General features: G+C 38.5%; 1 protein-coding gene and 1 long non-coding RNA gene across 3 annotated transcripts in view; one reads left to right on the plus strand and one right to left on the minus strand.

Annotated features, from left to right (window-relative positions):
• The window catches only part of LOC124377359 (NACHT, LRR and PYD domains-containing protein 12-like), an 839,056-nt gene that overhangs the window by 573,489 nt on the left and 243,848 nt on the right, over positions 1–21,719 (plus strand). The window lies entirely within an intron of this gene.
• LOC124376928 lies at positions 11,250–20,680 on the minus strand. 2 transcript variants are annotated; one of them, XR_006924014.1, is made up of 4 exons: positions 20,344–20,680; positions 15,579–15,705; positions 15,362–15,437; positions 11,250–11,807 (listed from the first exon to the last, which is right to left on the minus strand). It is a non-coding gene; the product is annotated as an uncharacterized LOC124376928 (long non-coding RNA). The 2 variants fall into 2 exon arrangements; XR_006924013.1 differs by lacking the exon at positions 11,250–11,807 and having other exon boundaries at positions 15,262–15,437.

The raw sequence follows: 21,719 nt of genomic DNA on the forward strand, positions 1-21,719 counted from the left end.
ATTCTATGTCTACCGTATTATTATTTAAACAATGTTTTGATGTCACACATTCTTTGGTTTCTATTGTATTAACAGTTTGGTGGTCTATATTTTAATTATCTTCTAAACACTGATAAATCAGTTATAAATTTGCCATATTAGTATGCAGAAGAACTACTGCCAGAGGAGCCTCTGACATTTGCTAACAACACTGCAGCAGTAAATCTGTATCAAGACAGATTGCAATGACCCTGATCAATGAGACTGGTACTTTTCTTTAATTCTATGGTTTTAACTTATTTAATACATTATTTAAATGAATAACACATGCATGCACTTATTGACAAGTTGTATTGTTTTTAATGGTGACCAGATGACCTGACTGAGCTGTGCCACAACTGTGGGGAGAAGAGCAATGGGCAAAAGATGAAAAAAAAAATGAACAACCCCTATCATCTACTTGGGTAAAATGCTGTTAAAATAGACAGTTCATGACAGTGTTCTGACCATTTTTAACCCCTTGTACATAGCATCTGTCTTAAAATAGAATATAATGTATGTGGATCTGTTGAGAAATGTAGCTAGTTCGGTTTATAATATAATTATTATAAATATAATATATCATATAAAATATAAATAACAGTAGAAATGTTGGGTTTAATAGGGTTGGTAATTGCAGGTGCATCATGCACCGTGTAAAATTTAGTCAGAAGTCATGTATGGAGCTGCCTATGTGTGTCATCTTGGCTATACGGAGAAAACAAAGACTGCATGATGTCTTGACTCATCTTGCATAATAGGGTGCATAAAGTTTATCCATGTAATTTAGCTAAGGTCAGCTTCAGATATCTTTAGTAAAATCTAGTAATATATAATATCATATGTCAATATGCTTTAGCGTATATTATTATGTAATAACGTATAACATTGCTTATATTAGTTTAAATTCAAGCTTAATACATTTAACCATTACTCAGCATTAATATAGTATAATACTCAGTTTCACAGAGAACTCAGTGCATAAAGAGTGTTTAGACAAAATCAATAATCAGGCTTTACAGCAGGGGTGTCAAACTCAAATTCACAGTGGGCCAAAATTAAAAACTGGGAAGAAGTCACGGGCCAAACTCAATATTTATTGAAAATTTGACTGCAATTGTGCATGTTTTCCGTCTCTCCAGATCTGTAATGTTTAACCTTTTCATATGGAAACAAACTTTAGTTTTACATAAACATTGAATCTGGAACAACCAAAGTTTAATATTAAACACATGAGAAATTTAATTTTAAATAAAACACACATCAGTGGTATTCTTTTTTTATTATCTCTCTCTGTAGCCTTTCTAATTCCTTTTTAATGTAAACCTTTTTTCACAGCGAAAGAACAAAACAACCAAAAATTATAATAATTTCCCTCAATTAAAAAAAGCAATCATTCAACCATTAACAGTTCATGCCTTAGAGTAGAAAAAGTGCATAAATACAACATTCATTGAAGCTCAGTTTTTACACTCTGATTTACTCTGATTGGTTGAAGTCAGATGTTTAACAGTGAGACTCCTGAGTGGTGTTTTGTTCATCTTAAATAAAGAGAACAGTTACACACACACAGATATGTGCTCCCGAACACAGAAATGATTTGAGCAGCTTGGGCACGGAGTTGGAGCAGTGTGTCGGGGAGGAAACATGTAAACTGTGCAGCACACACAGAGTCGTACTTTGACTCAAGCGTGTGTCTACACTGGAGTTCAATCAGCTCCATTTGGAGGTTAGTTGGTGCGCTTTCCACGTCAACCACAAACGGATTACTGAGCAGATCAAATCTGCATTTCTGGGATTCAAAGTCGGTAAATCTCTGGGTAAATTCAGCGCTGAGTACGCAGAGTTTTTCAGCGGTCTCAACTGATGCACCCGTGCACTAACAATTATCTCACGGGCCAAAAATAATTACTCTGCGGGCCAGATTTGGCCTGAGTTTGACACCCCTGCTGTACATGCAATAAAAGAGTCAGATGACTATGATGTTATCAGTAGAGGATTCTGAATAATCAGATCTGTTACACCACAACAGGTGTTTTTGCTAGATCAAAACATAATTGTGGTGGAGTTGATACCAGCATGATGGAGGTGAAAATTCTAGGACATGATTCGCCCTCCTGCCCATCTGGCCTGTTCAAAAACCAGATGATTCTTGGAGATTATGCATAGACTATAGGGAACTTAACAAATTCACTCAAACTTGCGCACTTGTATTGGCCTCCACCCCAGATGTATTGGCATCCTTTTTAGCCGAGGCAAGTTATTATTCAGCTCTCGATGTGTCTAATGGTTTTTGGTCTGTGCTATTACATCCAGAATGTCAATACAAATTTGCTTTTAAGTTTAAAAACACCCAGTATACATTGAATGTACTTCCCCAAGGTTTTGTGAATTCTCCCACCCTGTTTCAGTGTTTAGCTAAAATACTGGAGAGCTTCTCTCCAGTAAATAAGTTCTTAAGTTAATAAGTACCAGACTTTGCTATTTTCTAAAGGCTAGGTATGTTTTCTTATTTTAAGAAATCTTATTGCACTGGCAGATAATTTGACTTATTTCTAGTCTATATCTTCTTAAATAATGCATTTATTTCTTATATTTAGACAGTTATTTTTTGCAGAGTGTATCGGTGACAGCTTAAACCTAGGATTTAAGATTTGCTAAACCTCTGAATACCCTCCTTTCAGAAAAAAAAAAAAAAATTGGACTGGGGTACTGAGCATCAGACAGCCTTTGAAAGGCTGAAGGCATTAATTGAAACTCCAGAACAGGAGTTTTGCAGACAGCTGCCACTGAGGAGGCTCTCTCAGCTGTTCTCCTCCAGGAAGTACAAGAAAATATGCGTCCCATTGTGTATGCATCGCGGGTATATCCCCAGTCAAAAAAGCTTTTGACTCCTGTACGGGACACCTTCTGTAGGTTCACTGGGCTGTGTCACATTTTAAGTACATATATGGCTTCAATGAAGTGACACTGCATACTCCACATACCCCTTTACAGTTCCTCTTAAATGGAAAGGTGAAGGAAGTATCTAGCACTAGATTAGCCAGATGGACGTAAGATTTAGGCTCTAAAATCAGAACACAGTGTACAAACCCAACTCTGTGCAGTCCCGGACCCTCCTATATGAAGGTATTCCACACACTTGTGAAGCTGGACACACTAGTCACCCTGAAAGTGTCTTTGAGGTAAAAGCAATGGTCCTAGATACTGTCAAGAGGGCCAATATTATACAGGTTTCGCTTTCTATAGTATGGGTGCCACCAACAAGATTGCAAAATGATATTTTGTATCATATTCACTATGGGGGGGGATCCCTGGACAAACCTCCAGATTGTTTATATTGGTCCATTACCAGCAGCAAAAGGTGGATACAGATATATTCAAGTGGTGGTTGACACATTTAGCAAATGGATTGAAGCCTTTCCAGTCAAATCTGACACTGCCTCTGCTACAGCAAGAGTGATATGGGAACAAATCTATTGTAGATTTGGCCTTCCATTAAGTCTAGAAAGTGATAGAGGCACCCACTCTACAGGAAAAAAATTGTGCTATATGCAGCCAGTGTTTCATACCAAACAGTTTTGCTAGATCAACATAAAACGCAATCATCAGGAGGCTTGGAGAGATTAAAAAGAACACTAAAAATGACCTTGAAGAAAATGGTATTAGAGAATGGTCCCAGCTGGGCTCAAAATCCTCCAAAACGTTTCATCTCGGTAAAGGGAATTGTACTTAAAAGCACATGTTATACTCCCCAAAAGTACAACAAGATGTATTATGATCAAGATGTACACAAACATAAATTTGAGCTTGTTGATGAAGTTGTGGTAAAGAATTACCACCACGAGGGACCGTGCACCACTAACTGCCCATATGCACTGATTGACAAATGTGGAGATACATTGTACAAAATTTGTCAAATCTTAAAACAGACAAGTAAAAAAAAAAAAAGGGTCCCACATTGATCAGATGAATTGTATAAAACCTAAGGCAGTTCTACAGAGCCAATTGTATAAACTATGTAATAAATAAATAAATATATACATAAATTTAAATGTAAATAATAAATGTAAATATATAAATGTAAACTTGTTTGTGTCTGTTTCAGAATCCTTAATTAAAATAACCCAATAATGTGCCTGTGGGTTCTAGCAATGATGCTTCCAACGCAAAAGTGTCCAGAACCTCAACCAGCCTCTTTAGCAGGCATGCTGACAAAGCCATTCCAAGGAGTGCTGATCAACAACATCCAGTGGTTCCATGTTCCAGTTCTGGTCAATCTAACAGCCTGGTCTCCAGACATGGACGAGCGATGCAGTGGAGAGAGTGTGACAAAATGTATAAAGATCTTTTGACAACAGCATTCTTGAGGTACCATAAAGCGATAGCTACCAGCTCACCCACTGACCAGCTATCAGATGAATCTCTACAAGAGCAAAAAAGAGGTATCTCATCTGGACAAAAACTGTTAGGATTTTATAATAGCATCCTTGGGGCCACTGGCACAGGGTTAGGCATATTCAATTGGATCAGTGCTCAAGAACTTAGATTGCATGAACTCAAACTAAAAGATCTTGTTGGACAACAGGTTATGCAAACAGATGTATATTTGCAAGAAGGACTGAGTGAAGAAAAGGAAATCATTGAAAATATTCACACGATCGCATCTGCTCTCTCTATCATAACACAACAGACTAAAAATTTTACCAGTATGCAAAAACAATTATACTGTGCACAGTTTTCCTCTGTCAAGCATGAAAAAAAAATCACCCACATACTGGAGGAAGTATTAGCTGGAAAGGTTCCATCAACTCTTTTTACTGAAGAGTTCCTTATAAAATGGTTTGGAATGAAAGACTGTTAATACTACATCAGATGATTTAAAGGACATAATGGATAGATTGGGTAAGTGCTAAATGCCCATTTCATACAGTTACATTGTGCAAATGGCAAAGGTTTCTTCTCATCCTATTCCTGCTGGGTTTTACAGTCCCCTAGACTATGGTCCTTTGCTGGAAGGCGTTCACTTGCCTTTCTCTCAGTAGGAGGAAGAACCTTCAAAATCCACCAACAGAGCTCCACCTATAAAGATCTTAAGGTGGTGGAATGAGACTGTGATCAATAAACCTAAGGACACTTCTTGAGCTTGCTCTGCCAGGAATAGTTTTGACAGGTTCGGGTGTTTCATGAGACAAATGCATGCTTTGCGTTTGACTGTTTCTGTTCCAGTTTTTCAGAAAGAACAAGTGTTTAAAAGGATACAGAGCTCTGGGTCTCTTGGATGCTAGCGAGCTCACGGACTCCTCACAGCCTATGCTGTTTGAGGAGCTCCTTAAGGTAGTGACATGAGCCGTGGCCAAGCTGTCCAGGTCTTGGTAGACCCCATATATGACCTGTTCTTGCTGTACGTGAACATAGTTGGGTTTAAGGAGTGTGGCTATAAGATGTCATATTGCATATAATTCAATGTTCAATGAAGGATGTCTCTATTGGTTGTAATGGTTCTTGAAGGCCTCCTTTCCAAACCCAGTTAAAATTTTACATATAGCCAAACATTTAATAGCAACTGGATGACGCGATAACCGCTGTGACTAAAGAGATGACCCAATGACGGACAAGATTTTACATACCAAAAAGTTTTTTGAGAGAAACCTGCATGGTAAGAATGCCGAATGGGATGGAGCAATAACCGGTGTGCATTGGGTGATGATCCTATCATGAGTTAGATTCTCTGGGGGCCAAAGGAGGACTTGACTTGAAAACAGAAACTAATAATAAAATAAAGGCAAAGTCTTTTTAGTAAAGCAGAACCAGATGCTTTGCAAATAACAATTCAAGAATTAAAACATTTTAAAAAAATAACCAAGTTGAGTTTGTCTAAAAAAAAATCGAGCCTTGGCTTTTTGAGTCCTTTAAAACTCTACCATAGGGGTCTGTGTGGAATTGATTGCAGGTGTAATCAATTAGGAACTGGGTGATTGTGAACATGGAACTGTAGCTGAGGTCTGGGGGGTGTAGTCTACAGCAGTCATGTTTCTAGGCTGCAGTGTATGCTGGGAATTGCAGTTTTTGGTTCCTGTTCCATGACATTCACATTGTAGCCTGTGAAAATTATAAGTTAGGGATAGGTGTATGGTTATAAATATAAAGATTACAGGTTACAGGGTTATGGGTAGGGTTATGAGTTAGGGTAACAGGGTTAGTGGTAGGGTTACAATTTAGGCTTACAGGGTTAGCAGGTAGAGTTTTAAATTAGGGGTAGGGTAATAAATTAGGGTTCACAAGGTTGGGTTAGAGTTATTAGTTAGGGTTACAGGTTTAGGGGGTAGGGTTACAGGGTTAGGGATAGGGTTATAATTTAGGAAGCAGGGTTAGGAGTAGGGTTATAAATTAGGGTTTAAGAGCTAGGGTAGGGTTATAATTTAGGGTCACTGGGTTAGGGATATAATTTTGGGTAAAAGGGGTAAGGGTAGGGTTAGAAATTAGGGTTACAGTTTTAGGGGTAGGGTTGAAAATGTACATTTGTGGCATTTAGCAGACGCCCTCATCCAGAGCGACGTACAAAAGTGCTTTGGGTCTCTAGCAATGAATAAATCTACACTGGTACGCCAGATTACAAACTTAATATAAATATAACTCTTGAATTCTAGGGTTAGGGTAAGAAGTATGTTTCATAATTTAGGGTTAGGGTTATTATTTAGGGTAACTGCGTTATGGGTTGGGTAATAGAATAGGGTTGCCGGTTAGAGTTAGGAGTAGGGTTATAATTAGGGTTACAGGGTTAGGGCACGGTTATCATTTAGGATAACAGGCTAGGGTTATATGTTATGGTTACAGCATTACGGGTAGAGTTATAAGGTAACGTTAGTATGGTTATAAATTAGAGTTACAGGGTTATGGGCAGGGCTATAAATTAGGGTTACAGGGTTAGGGTTATAAGTTAGATTAGTTAGTTACATGTTAGTTACATGCTTCCCTTAGGAAATATTATTAGAAGGCATGGAATTAGCTTTCACTGTTATGCTGATAAAACCCAGCTATATATCTCATCAAAACCAGGCGAAACAGCTCAATTAACCCGGATAACTGAGTGTGTTAAAAAAAATAAGAGATTGGATGACCCATAACTTTCTACTTTTAAATTCTGATAAGACCTGCATTTAGAGGAATGTTCTGTAACCACTAGTTCAACGGTAAAAGACCTGGGAGTTATTTTAGACAGCATCTTAACTTTCAAATATCATATCAGCCATGTTAAAAAAAATCAACCTTCTTTCACCTTAGAAATATTTCTAAGCTAAGAAACATGTTATCTATATCTGATGCAGAGAAGCTCGTCCATACGTTCATGACCTCCAGAATAGACTACTGTAATGCATTACTAGGTGGATGTCCTGCATCATTAATAAACAAGCTTCAGTTAGTTCAGAATGCAGCAGCCAGAGTTCTCACAAGGTCAAGAAAATATGATCACATAACCCCAATCTTATCGTCCCTACACTGGTTTCCTGTTAAGTTTTTGAATCGACTACAAACTATTACTTCTTACTTATGAAGCCCTAAATGGTTTGGCTCCCATGTATCTCTCCAGTCTTTTAACTCGCTACAATCTATCACGCTTCGTGAGATCTCAAAACTCTGGACTTCTAGTAGTTCCTAGAATAGTAAAGTCCACTAAAGGCGGTAGATCATTCTCACATTTAGCTCCTAAACTCTGGAATAGTCTTCCTTACAGTGTTCGGGGCTCAGACACACTCACCAAGTTTAAGTGCAGATTAAAAACGTATCTTTTTAGGAAAGCCTACACATAACATACGTCTCATATCATAACCTTGTGCACCAGTAAATCTGATCACATGCACATTAACTTGTGCTGTTAATATCATGAACAGCAGCTACGCTAATTTCTCTCCACTGCTTCTCTTTCTCTCCCCATCCTGAGACATCCTGAGGTTTGGCCAGCTCCAGTCACGTCCCACCTCATGAAGATTATGGTCCTTTAAAGAAGTAGATGCCAAACTCACAAACATCTCGTACCATCTAGGGACGTACCAGAGCTCAATTGCATCCCACTACATGTGTGGAGTTTTGACATTGGACCTCCTGGAGTGTTTGAAGACTCTGGCATGGAGAAGCTGATGCTGGATCTGTGATGATCACAAATGTTAAGCTATTTTATGCTTTGCTCAGTAGTTTCTGATTTAATAACCATAAAGACTGTTTATAACTGTAGAAAGAACATCACTTATAATCATACACTCCAGTGCTCATGTTAGTTCTCATTCTCCATTTTTCTGTATTGTTGAAAGATTTATAATCAAACTCTTATTGGTCACCCAAATGAGGATGAGGTTCCCCTTTTGAGTCTGGTTCTTCTCAAGGTTTCTTCCTCATAACATCTAAGGGAGTTTTTCCGTGCCACAGCACCAAGCACAGGCTTGCTCATCAGGGATAAATGTACCATTCACCTTGACTGTTGATTTTTTTAAAGCTGCTTTGAGACAATGTCTGTTGTGAAAAGCGCTATAGAAATAAACTTGACTTATTATTTAGGATTACTGCGTCATGGGTTGGGTAATAAAATAGGGTTGCAGGTTAGGGTTATAAATTAGGGTTACAGGGTTGAGGTGGGGTTACAATTTTTATATAGTTTTATATTAATTATATTATATTATATTATATTATATTATACAAGTTCATTTATTTATTAACTAATGTTTTATATAATTTATTCCATGCAAGCGTGTGAATAATCAATGATTTGTATCCCTTCCTATAGTTTCTATAATAAAACTGATTAGTGAAAAGTGCTTGCTGTAATATCACTATAAACACGGTGTGCCTCAGGGGTGGATCCTGTGGTAAGTGCTATTATGAATGGGGGGAGGATGGAAAAGAAGAGAAGACATGGAAAAAGGAAGAAAAATGAGGGTTGATGCAGTAAATGGTGCAGCTTCAACTACTGTTGAACTCTATACTTTAGGAAGGGGGTTTTATGGCTGAAAAGAGATGTTAAATCTTGTAATTCTCTGTCTATTCTGTGGATTCATGGTTAGGTTCCTACAGGTCAGGATCAAATAGTTCAGTAGAAGTGCTTCAAAGAGGATTAATATCAAAACATTATTCTGATAATGATCAGAATTCCCTCACACACACAGTAGTTTTTTTTTTAATGTACATTGACATTGTATAAAAGCTTTGTAATTTGCACCAGAATTGCTTTTCGTTACAAGTACGATTGCCACCCACAAGCTACAATGAGAACGTCATGACACAGGAAACCACAAACCGCAATTCCCAGGAGTCATTGCCGCCTACAAACATGGCTGCCGTGGACTACATTCCCCAGACCTCAGCTACAGTTCCATGTTCACAGTCACCCAGTTCCTGATTGATTACACCTGCACGCAATTTGGTGGTAGAATTTAAAAGGACTCACAAAGCCTATGCTCATGAAATGTCATCTGAGAGCACACATAAGACAAAGCATGAGTATGGAAACAGCTTTAAAGAAAACAGGCCATATGATATGAGGTTAATCATAAGTTTTAAGAACTGCACCAAAGGTACACAGCAGCACCAATGGAGTCAAAAGGGACACCTGTTAAAGTTATGAGAAATGCAAGGGAGAAAGCAGGATAAAGGAACCACTAAAATAGAGGATGTTTACTCACCAATTGTGGGAAAGAACATTGAGGTGAAAGGAAGGTGTGGAAAAAAATGAGGCAAAGTTATTGATTTCTGTGGCATATGAAAGTTAAGCATTAAATTGTACTTATGATCATCTGAATATAAATGAAAATACAGAAGACTATAATGTGTGATTTAAGGAAAAACTATGGTTCCTATGAATATTAGAAGTTCCGTGATAACCGTACATGCAGAACGCCATGGTATCTCATTAAGGAAAGAAACAGGACTTTTGGCCATGAAGCACAGTGAAACAGCAGCACTGCTTAGAGAGCTGTTTCAGTAAGAATATCTGACTGCTGGTCTGCACTCAAACATTTTGTAAACATTGTTCAATGGTTGCTGCTCACAGCATGTTCATCTACAATGGCTGTGAACTCTACAAAGTCCTCACCATTTATCTCATCTTCAGGGTCATTTAAAGCAGAGTTTTTATTCTCATCTTGTTCTCCATATCTCTGCATATGGCTACTATGCTTTCTGTGCAAAAAGGAAACGTTCAAAACTACATATCCAGAGATCAGCCTCCCTCTCTTTGACAAATAAATAAACAGTCATGTGCATTTAGCATGTCATATGTGAGCTACGGAGTCAAGTTTATTTCTATAGCACTTTTCACAACAGACATCGTCTCAAAGCAGCTTTACAGAAATCAACAGTCAAGGTGAATGGTGTGCATTTATCCCTAATGACTGTGGCAAGGAAAAACTCCCTTAGATGTTATGAGGAAAAAAACCTTGAGAGGAACCAGACTCAAAAAGGGAACCCATCCTCATTTGGGTGACCTTTAAGAGTGTGATTATAAATCTTTCAACAATACAGAACACTGGAGAGTGAGAACTAACATGAACACTGGAGTGTAATGTTCTTTCTACAGTCTTATTCAGTCATTATAGTTATAAAACTAGGAGCTACTGAGCAACTCATAAAATAGCTCAACATTTGCGATCATCACAGATCCAACACCAGCTAACCCCAGCACTGTGTTTATCTAATCTACTAGTCAAAGTGCAGTAAACAGTATGTGGGGGAGACTAGCAACACTTTGTATCAGTGTTGTCAGCTTAATTGTCAATGTCAAGCATGAGAAAGAAGCCCATACTTTTATTGTCCAGCACTTTATTCAGCATGATGTTGGGTTCCTGAAGATCATGGGACTACAACATAATAAATGGTGGTCTGACAACATAAGGAAACGAACATGGATAAATAAATAGAGTTCCATGCACCCATTGGGTTTGAATGAACAGTCTAGAGTAATTTGGAGCTCATGTTCATGACTGACAAAACACAAGGTATGAGTGCTTGGTGACTGATAGGCCAGGGCACAACATGGACACTGGGCTTGGCCGGCTCTTCACCACTTATCCCACTAAACCCTAACCCTTTAACCCTAACCCCTTGTCGAGAAAAATATTTTAATCAACCTTATCTAGCATGTGTTATAATCACACTAATATTAATCCAACAAAATGAACCTAATAATCATTGTAGAACTTTAGATACAATAGAAGTAGTTTGAAAAACCTATTTAGCCTATATGTTAATCAAACTTATATAACCTATTTACACAAGTATAAGCAAAATGATCATAGTAAGCCATTTATGTGTGAGAGTAGAATAAAATCTGACTGATGCTATGAGTATGTTGAATTTATTGAGTCTAAGCATGTTTATTGGGATAAAAAAAGCTTGTGGGCCTCTTCAGCTGCAGAAGACATGAGGGAGTATTCTGGCTTAGAGTCAGGTGAAGGTAAAGCAGCAAGATAATCGGATGAAGGGACTGGAGATGTGTGAGACCAGCGTGAGGGATAAGGAGAAGACTGTGGTCTTGTTGCAGGAAAGCAGGTTGTGATCATAAGTTTGGGTCTGTTGGTCGAAGGCAGCAGAGAGGTCAGATGAGGTCTGTGTGCCCATTTTACGCGTAAAGGAGCTCTCCACGATGCGAGGAGGCAGACAGGGATTCTCTGGAACATTTGGGCTAGAGAGATGTTCAATAAATCGAGCAATATCAGTAGCAAGTGAGAAGAGCTGGAATTGGTGATATTGTTTGCGGAGACCACTCTTAGGAGATGTCCCAGAACGTCTGCTTGATGGAGCTGAGCAAAAGAAACCAACAGAGAGAAGATGTTAAACAGGGTAAAATCAGTGACAAAAACACACATTGCTCGGTGCATGCAAGAATAACAGGCTTGCAAAAAGCGATCTCTTGTGAAGATTCTACACACTATGTAACAATCAGTTCAGAGAATACAAATAAAGTATAAGCTAGGCACTTGTATAATCAAGTAGAGTATTATAGTCAAACATATATAGACAATCTAATTGAAACAAAGAGGGAAAAATTAGAAAAAAAGAGACACCAGGTGTCTTCAGGGTATAAATACGAGCGCGAGCAAACAGCATGTGTGCTTTATAATTTTGATTTGATGAAGTACCCATCTTTTATTGGCCTCATTAGAACGTGTATGGAATTAAGAAGTTTTGCTTTTACTCTTCTAAGACTGAGGATCCTTCATTGGCTATTTGTGTCTATTATATTTTTGTCTATTTAGAATTAGGTGAGCAACATTGGGAATCCTCCCCTAAATTAACCCTATAACCCCAAACCTAACCCCAACCCTAAAAACACAGTAATACAATAACACAAATTTAAAGCCATGCTATATTTTTAAAAGCATAACAACTTATTGGTCTCCGTTTCTTTTCCTTTTGTATTTATACACTGTGATGTATACTTTTGTCTCTACTTTATATATTTGCACATTTCTTCTTTTCTTTGCTGCTGTAAACAAAAATGTTCCCACCGTTGGACAAATAAAGGTATCTTATTTTAACTTACCTTATCCTGAGTTACACTATTAACCAGAGATGTATAAAGTACTAGAGACTCAGACTTGAGTAAAAGTACAAGTGCTCTATCAAATAAGTGACTTGAGTAGAAGTTGAAGTGTCTTTAAGCACCATACTAAAGTGGAAGTACTAAAGTATTCAACATTTTTATACTTAAGTATTACAAGTAGTTTATTTTAAAATTTACTACTCAAGTACTGAAAGTAAAAGTACAAGTATTGTGGTATGTAGTTATTGAAGAAAGCAGTCAAAAGACATCATATTGTTTTGTTTATTTTAAATATATTTTTTGTGTCAAACAGGTTTGGAACAACATTCTGAAAAGAATACCCAGGTTGTGCCTTTTTTTCTCCACAGCTGATTCCCTTCTTAAACTAGTGTGCATCAAGCAGTCATTTTTTGGAACTTGCACATTTCCTTTTCATCCTCAACTTGTCAGGGCAACTAAAAGATTTTAAAGGCCAGTAGCCCACATTCAAGTATTTCTTATGTAAAAACAAAAGTGATAAGAACACCTAAAAACACAGAGCTTCACTTTTTGTAAACAAACAGAACAAGTTTTCTCCTTCCCGCTTTATTTTAGGTGTAATCACTTTTGTTGCCAGTTTTTTCAGAGGACAGTCAATCTGTACTGCTTTACAGCTAAATTTAGAGCACAAATTATCCAGAGAGCCCAGAAACCCTACACAGTAAAATCAGCAGTGTGAATTTAACACTTACTGTTGATTTGAACATGACTAAAGATCATAAATGGTCCCAATCTATGGAGAGTTAAAATGGCACTCTATGTAGTGTTGAATTGATAGTGTTAAAATTACATGATGTTTTTTTTTTTTAAAAGCATCTGAGTAAAGTTCTTGAAACATTTTGGTTGAGTCTTGAAGAAATTGTGTTTGGACTCGCATCTCATGGGCCACATGTGAACAATAGGCCCAATATTTCTATACTGAGGGTAGTGACACATTAAATGATGTTTAGGCAGCAGATTCTTTTCTGGAAATAAGCACTTGAAGAGCCTGTGATGCTCAGAAATGAAGTGCTTCAAATACACAGTAAATTTTTCTTTAAAAATGGGAGCAAATACAATGTTCACAATTTGTAGTAAAAGTAGTAATAATTGCCAGTATTTATGGTCTTCAGGCACAGTGTCACCAAGTATTAGAGCACATTTCAGAGCAGACACCAACACTGTACTGCATTTATGCTCAAATCACTGCTCTCATCATCCAGTTTAACACCAGGAGGACGATTTCTCCTCTCCATGTTCCCAGAATTAAATGAATGTAATCTGCCATCCAACTCTTTTACTGTCAAAAAATTGGCGTAAACACACTGAAAAACACGTTTCATTTCAAACTGAGCAACTTCCTCTAAAATCTCATGCATTTTGTCTACAGAAAAACTGTCTGATGTATTAAAGTGCTGCAGAATGTTTAACAAGCATGTACGTTTCACACGACAAACACCAGGTAGTGTTGGGTCTGATTGTTTAGGGATAATCTTCCCTTTCTGCAAGACAAACCCTACAGCTATTCTGAGCTCTGAAAGATTCAACAAATCTAAAAAGGCAACGTAAAACAAGATCATCTCCTGTTACCTGGACAATGCTTCCATGCATAAAACCAGCAGGTCCTTCAATTCCCTTCTTCTCAAGGACTTTTATGTCTTTGACAGTAGATTCCAATATTGCATCAGATCCATATGTTTTTATGTCCTGGGCATAGAATAGTGCACATAAATGAATGTTTGCTAGAGCTGAATTTACTTGTAGGACATTTTAAAATCATCATAATAAAATTAAATCTGAAGTGCAGTTTTTTCAGCTGAAAACAGGGGATGAACTTTTATGTAAATACCGTCTTTATTAGGTAAACCTGACTGAACCTGCATGTGGTGTTTGGGTGCCTTAAAATCTTCTTTAAGGTTTGGAGTATTGGAACAAAGGAAAACTTGTCATCATGGCAACTTGCTGATAAGATACAGTAGTCCTGTTTTTCCTGTTGTCAAACCTCATCCCAAGAACGTTTTCTACAGGCTGAACAATTCCCGATCTCCTGGTAAAATATGAATTTAGTTTACATATGGAATTAAGTGAAAAGGTTTTCAATTTCAAAAAATTACTCTGCTCAATTTTAACTTTTGTGTGTGGATGTGTTGAACTTCTTCCTCCAACAACAGAAGTATCAATAGTAGTCTGACTAATACCTGCAACTTGCAATTGTACTATTGCTGATGCACACAAATCAGTAGGGTTTTTGTTTGGAACTGGCAAAGATCTGTCCTTTGAACATGTAGCCACATCTGTATAACCTGGTAGCCCAACAACTGCATTATGAAAAACAGCCTCATCTTCAACACATATTGAAACATTGTCACGTCCATTATGAACTCTTTTAAAATGTTTGCAGAAGCTTGAAAATGTACCAAATTCTAAAGAGCAATCTGCTTGAGCACATTCCATTCGAAGTGATTTTCCAGGCAAAAGCCCATGAATTAAGTTTAAATGTCGAACAAGAACATTTGTGCTTCCACACAACAAAAACAAATAAAACTAATGATTTTCCTATGCAAAAAAAACTACCAGAGGAATCTCACTCTGAGTTCAGCTACTCTTGGGCTCTCTTTAACCTTGCCAATGTCAATCTGAAAAACTGCTGTGTGTACAAATGTGTAGATGTTATGCAGAACTTTGCTGTAAGATTCACCAAACACAAAGTGAGCCTTGAAAAGTTCATCAAATGGACCAAGACCACTCACTGACTTGCATAATATGACTTTCTTCTCAAGAATGATGTAGTACCCATGAATGCTGTTCTTCTTTGTACCCCTGGCAAGCAGGTATGGCCGTGTGCTTTCTTCACTGGAGTCAAGGTGCTCTTGTATTTTAAATAAAAAGAAAAAAAAGAAAAAAAACATTTAGAATTGACTCTCGCTTCATTAATATTATAGAATACAATCAGCCCAACAGACTTCACTTCAAGCAGACCACAGGTAGTCACGGAAAAGACCAAATTTACCTTTTTGAAGATAGTGTTTTTCAGTTTCAGATGAGATCTTGAGATCTTTTAAGGTATCTTGCCTCTTGTGTTGATGATGGAATCAAATAAAGAAAATGAAGAATAGAAGCAATGTCATTGTTCCATCCTAAAAAAAAAAGCAATGGAAACATTAAGAACAACACATGAAGAAGATCAAACAATCTTATTCAGAACTCTGACAATCTAATCTGCATCACATGTTTCTTTTACCAAATGTCTTCTTCTACTTTCGTTTTCTCCCATTAGAGGTCTCCACAGCAGACCATCCGTCTCCATACCCACCTGTCCTGTACATCTGCCTCTATCAACCAACTACCTGCATGTCTTCCCCCACCACATCCATAAACCTCCTCCTTGGTCTTCCTCTTTTCCCCTTTCTGGGGGCTCCATCCTCAGCATTCTTCTACTGATATACCCCATGTCCCTCCTTTGCACATGTCCAACCATCTCAATCTCACCTCTCTCACCTTGTCTCCAAAACGTCCTACATGCACTGTCCCTCTAATAAACTCATTTCTAATCCTGTCCATTGACGTTACTCCCAACAAAAATCTCAACATCTTCAGCTCTGCTACCTCCAGCTACACCTCCTGTCTTTAACTAAATGCCTCTAAACCATACATAATCTCAGGTCTCACCACCGTCCTATAAACTTTCCCTTTCACTCTTGCAGATACTCTTCTATTACAAATCACTTCTGCTATCACTCTTCTCCACCCAATCCACTCTGCCTGCACTCTTTTCTTCACTTCTCTAACACACTCTCTTTGCACTGTTGACCCCAGGTACCTGAACTCCTCCACCTTCTCCACCTCTTCTCCCTGCAACTACACCACTCCACTGCCCCCCTCTCATTCACACACATGTACTCTGTATTACTCCTACTGACTTTAATTCCACTTCTCTCCAGCACGTACCTCCACCTCTCCAGGCTCTTCTCCAACTGCCTCTAATCTCACCACAAAACACAATATCATCCGCAAACATCATAGTCCATGGAGACTAATGTCTGACCTCGTCTGTTAACCTGTCCATCACCACTGCAAAGAGGAAAGGGCTCAGAGCCGATCCTTGATGCAGTCCAACCTCCACGTTGAACCAGTCTGTCCAACCTACTGCACACTTCACTGCTGTCACGCTGTCCTCATACATGTCCTGCACCACCCTCACATACTTCTCTCAGACACCAGACTTTCTCATACAATACCACAACTCCTCTCTCGGCACCCTGTCATACGCTTTCTCTAAATCCACAAACACACAATGCAACTCCTTCTGACATTCTTTATACTTCTCTATCAACATTTTCAAAGCAAATAATGCGTCTGTGGTGCTCTTCCTCGGCATGAAACCATACTGTTGCTCACAGATGGTCACCTCTTCTCTCAGCCTGGCTTCCACTACTCTTTCCCATAACTTCATGGTGTGACTGATCAACTTAATTCTGCTGTAGTTACTGCAGGTCTGCACATCTCCTTTATGCTTAAAGATCGGTACCAGCACACTCCTTCTCCATTCCTCAGGCATCTTCTCACCTTCCAAAATTCTGTTAAACATTATGGTTAAAAACGCCACTGCATCTCTCCTAAACATCTCCATGCTTTTACCGGTTCATCTGGTCCAACCATCCAACCTTCTCTATCCCTCTTTTTTCTCGTTCATCAGCTGCTCAAAATATTCTCTCCAACTTCTCAACACACTCTCCTCACTAGTCAACACATTTCCATCTCCATCCTTTATTGCTGTAACTTGCAGCACATCCTTCCCAGCTCAGTCCTTCTGCCTGGCTAATCGTTACAAATCCTTTTCTCCTTCCTTAGTATTCAACTTCTCCTACAGCTCCTCATATGCTTTTTCTTGGCTTTCGCTGCATCCCTCTTTAACTGCTGCCATGTGTCCTTGAACTCTCGCCTACTTTTCTCATCATTTTGTGGATATATTTCCAGATGTCACACCAAATACCTTTCTAGCTGTCTTTCTTATCACTTCTGCAGTAGTTGCCCGATCATCCAGCACCTCTTCACCACCACCGAGCCCCGTCTGACCTCTTCTTTCAACCTCACACTGCAGCATTTTGCTTTCAGTTTCCACCATCTTATTCACCATCTTACCTCCAAAACCATCCTACAGACCCCCATCCAATGCTGTCTAGCTACACTGTCCCCTGCCAACACCTTACAGTCACCAATCTCCTTCAGGTTGCATTTTCTACATAGAATATAATCCACCTGTGTGCACCTTCGTCCACTCTTATACGTCACCCTATGATCCTTCTACTTCTTAAAATAAGTGTTCACCACTGGTATTTTCATCCTTTTAGCAAAATCTACCACCATCTGCCCTTCCACATTCCACATTCCTCTCCTCACCTCTGTTCCCTTCACCTACATGCCCATTGAAATCTGCCCCAATCAGCAATCGTTCATTCCTAGGTACACCACTTACCACTTCATCTAATTTACTCCAGAATCTTTCTTTCTCCTCCATCTCACAGCCAACTTGTGGAGCATAAGCACTGATGACATTTATCATCACACCTTCAATTTCCAGCTTCTCTTTCATCACCCTATTAGAAACTCTCTTCACCTCCACTACACTCTTACTGTACTCTTCCTTCAGAATCACCCCTACACCATTTCTCTTTCCATCCACACCATGATAGAACAGTTTAAACACCTCCAATGTTCCTGGCCTTACTCCCTTTCCACTTGGTCTCCTGAACACACAACATATCTACCTTTCTCCTCTCCATCATATCAGCTCCCTCTCTCCCTTTACCAGTCACAGTACTAATATTTAAAGTACCCACCAAGCCTCCACTCTCCTTCACTTCTCTTTTCCCTGCTGTCTCTGTAGACGTCTTCCTCCTCTCCTTCTTATCAATCGGCTAACAGTAGCCCAATTTCAACCGGTACCCTGCTGGTTAACGATACTTGTGGCAGTCGTTGGTAACCCGGGCCTTGACCGATCCGGTATGAATTTCTTATTCGTGATCCGCATGTTTGATTTGGATGCCCTTTATAACACAACCCTCCACATTTATCCGGGCTTGGGACCTGCACTAAGAGTGCACTGTCTTGTGCAACCCTAATGGCTAAGTTTCCAGTGTAAAATTATATGTGCTGCATAAACCAATTATAAAATACCAGTTGTTTTTGTACCATAAATTAAACCGGGACAAAATATTCAGTATTATTTTTTTAAATGACAACATATGGGTCATAGTTCCCAGAATTTATTGAAAATTTTATTGGCCTTAATGCCATAATCAGTAATTGATTTGCTACCCGGATCATAAAATACTTACATTTTGTCAGCACGTTTTATCCGCATGGCTTTAAAAATCACCATAGCTATGCACTTGAATCATAGAGTATGTGATGTTTCTAATTAAGACATAATAGATATATGACATAAACATATGTTTTTCTTATTGTGTTACAGAACATCGAAGAAGAAAATATTCAGAGAGACCTGCAAAAGACCCCCATGGGCATCCATGTTATGAACAAGGAAGGTGGAGAAGTTGGACATTTTGATGTTATTGCCATTTATGATGGAGGAGTAATAATCCTGCACAAAATTGGCTTTTCAGCTCAGGCTTGTGCACTGATGCTAGGAGTCGTCTATGCACTGAACTTATCTGACCCTAAGAAGCTGAAATACTACTACGAGTTCGTGCAAAACGTGCTCCTGCAAATGGATGGTGGAAAACTTTCTCCCAAAGTTCTTGGACTAAAGAACAAATTCTGTTGTCTTTAGGACTTAGCAGTATATGTGATCACTGTTGATCTGCATTGCTGTTGTCCAGAAGTTTATTTATTTTATTTTTTTTGTAAAAAATACTCAAATGTACACTGAACAAAATTATAAATGCAACGCTTTTGTTTTTGCCCCTATTTTTCATTAGCTGAACTCAAATGTCTAAGACTTTTTCTATGTACACTAAAGACTTATTTCTTTTTTTACTGTGACCATCCTGAGACACACCTGTGCACTAATCATGCTGTCTAATCAGCATCTTGATCTGCTACACCTGTGAGGTGGATGATTCTCTCAGCAAAGGAGAAGTGCTCACTAACACACATTTAGACAGATTTGTGAACAATATTTGAGAGAAATAGGTCTTTATGTTTTAGATGTTTGAGTTCAGCTCATGAAAAATGGGGGCAAAAACAAAAGTGTTGCGTTTATAATTTTGTTCAGTATATTTTTTTGTATTTTTTTTTGTTTTGAGGTTTGGAGGTTTTATTCATTGTTCATTATTTCATTCATTGTTGAATCATCAGTCACTTATTTTCGTCCTCTGGGTAACTTTTCAGTTAAAAGAGAGTACAAATGAATAGTTAGATGCCTGAAAGTGCTACTGTAGAAAAGCAATGTAGTACATTTAGTGGACTGGAAACTGGACAGTTGACAGTGGGATTGTTGGAGTGATCTTCTTGGACAGTATTCACTCTGCAGCACTGTATGTGTTGTTATATTATGAAGTTGCACTTGGTGGTGAAAATCTTTCCTCCAAAGGGTTTGGACTGAAAAACAAAATGTTTTATGTTGCTCTGTGCATTGTTTATTTATGTCTCCAGTCCATGTTCATTTCTGTATTGTTTTTATTAATACATATGTGTCAGGAATCCGCCTGCCACGCCTCCTTCAGAGGCTGCCTTTGCGCGCAGCGCAAATCGCACACAGCTGAAGCAAATCATCCCCTTAGTTCCTGCCACCATATATACCACTCACTCACCCACATTCCTGGTCCGTTATTGTTCGTTCGTGCGTGGTTGTGCAGGTTTATGCTGTGTGCTTCACGTATGTGCTTTTCCCGCTGCGTGCCGTCTTCACCCGGACTCCTCGCTCACTCCACGGCCGCGTTTGGCTTCCCCGGCGCGCCTCGGACTCCCGACGCTTCCCCGTCGCTTCCCTCCATGCCGCGCCTCATCCATAACGCTCCGTGGGTAATCTAAGTGAACTGCCGTTTTCCGGTTTATCCCGAACTGCACGGGTGTTTTTGTGTTGGCTCTGCCATTGTTCAAATAAAGTTTCTGTTTGCCGTTACTCCGGCTTCCGCCTCTGTGCCGCGCCTAACAATATGTGTCAATAAAGGTTTTTATTGTATTAATATTTTAATTAATTCCTTGTTGGATCTGATATAAATAACTGTAAAACACTTTTTTGTCATTAACAAAATGGGTATGACTTTCTCAACAGGCATTTGTTAAGACCAGTTAAATATATTTTTAGTTTTATTTGAATCCAACACTCCACTGTTTAGACGCCATTGGCCCTACATGCTCATTTCACATACCCACTCTTGGACATTTAAATTCATACAGGGCATGCAAAAAAATACACACACACACACACAAAAAAACCCTCTTCATCTAAGAGTTTTTCCTTCCCCACAGTCCCCCCAGGCTTCATTATCACGGATAAGCACACATCATTCAATTTAATTCTAACGTTCTCTAAAGCTGCTTTGACACAAGTTCTATTGTGAAAAGCTCCATAGAAATAAACTTGGACTTCTGTTGTGTCAAATGACAGACATTGAAAATACTTTACAACGTAACCTTCCTTAGGCAAGAACATTTCATTTGCTTTATTATATTGAAAATCTGTAATCTGCCACAGTATTGTTGTCGTTATGAATTCATGTGTTTTTACTATAGACTTTTGTGTGATTTTTTTTTTTTTTAACAATTATTGGAAAACACACCAATCTGGAAACACTGTTCCTCATCTAAACATTTATAAATGGCTAAAGTATTATTGCTACTGTCATTTTGGTATGTTAAAACACATCAGAACTAAATATCATACAATCTCCTCTATGTGGAAAAACAAAGAATGACATACACAACGCTTGCTACGAAATAAATTGTTGTGCTTCATCATAACTTATCGCATATGTTATGATGGAACACAACAATTCATTTCGTAGCACGCGTTGTGTATGTGTGTGTTCATGGGTATGTGTGTGTCCCCTGAATTGTGTATGTGTGTGTCCCCTGCTGATTTTGTGAGTTTACTCCATTACAAATAAATGAACAGTCCAGAGTTTTTATGGTAGGTTTATTCTAACACAAAAAGACAGAATATGAAAATAAATCCATAAAAAAC

The sequence above is a fragment of the Silurus meridionalis genome, chromosome 23 (genome assembly GCF_014805685.1).
Source record: "Silurus meridionalis isolate SWU-2019-XX chromosome 23, ASM1480568v1, whole genome shotgun sequence".
Lineage (NCBI taxonomy): Eukaryota > Metazoa > Chordata > Actinopteri > Siluriformes > Siluridae > Silurus > Silurus meridionalis.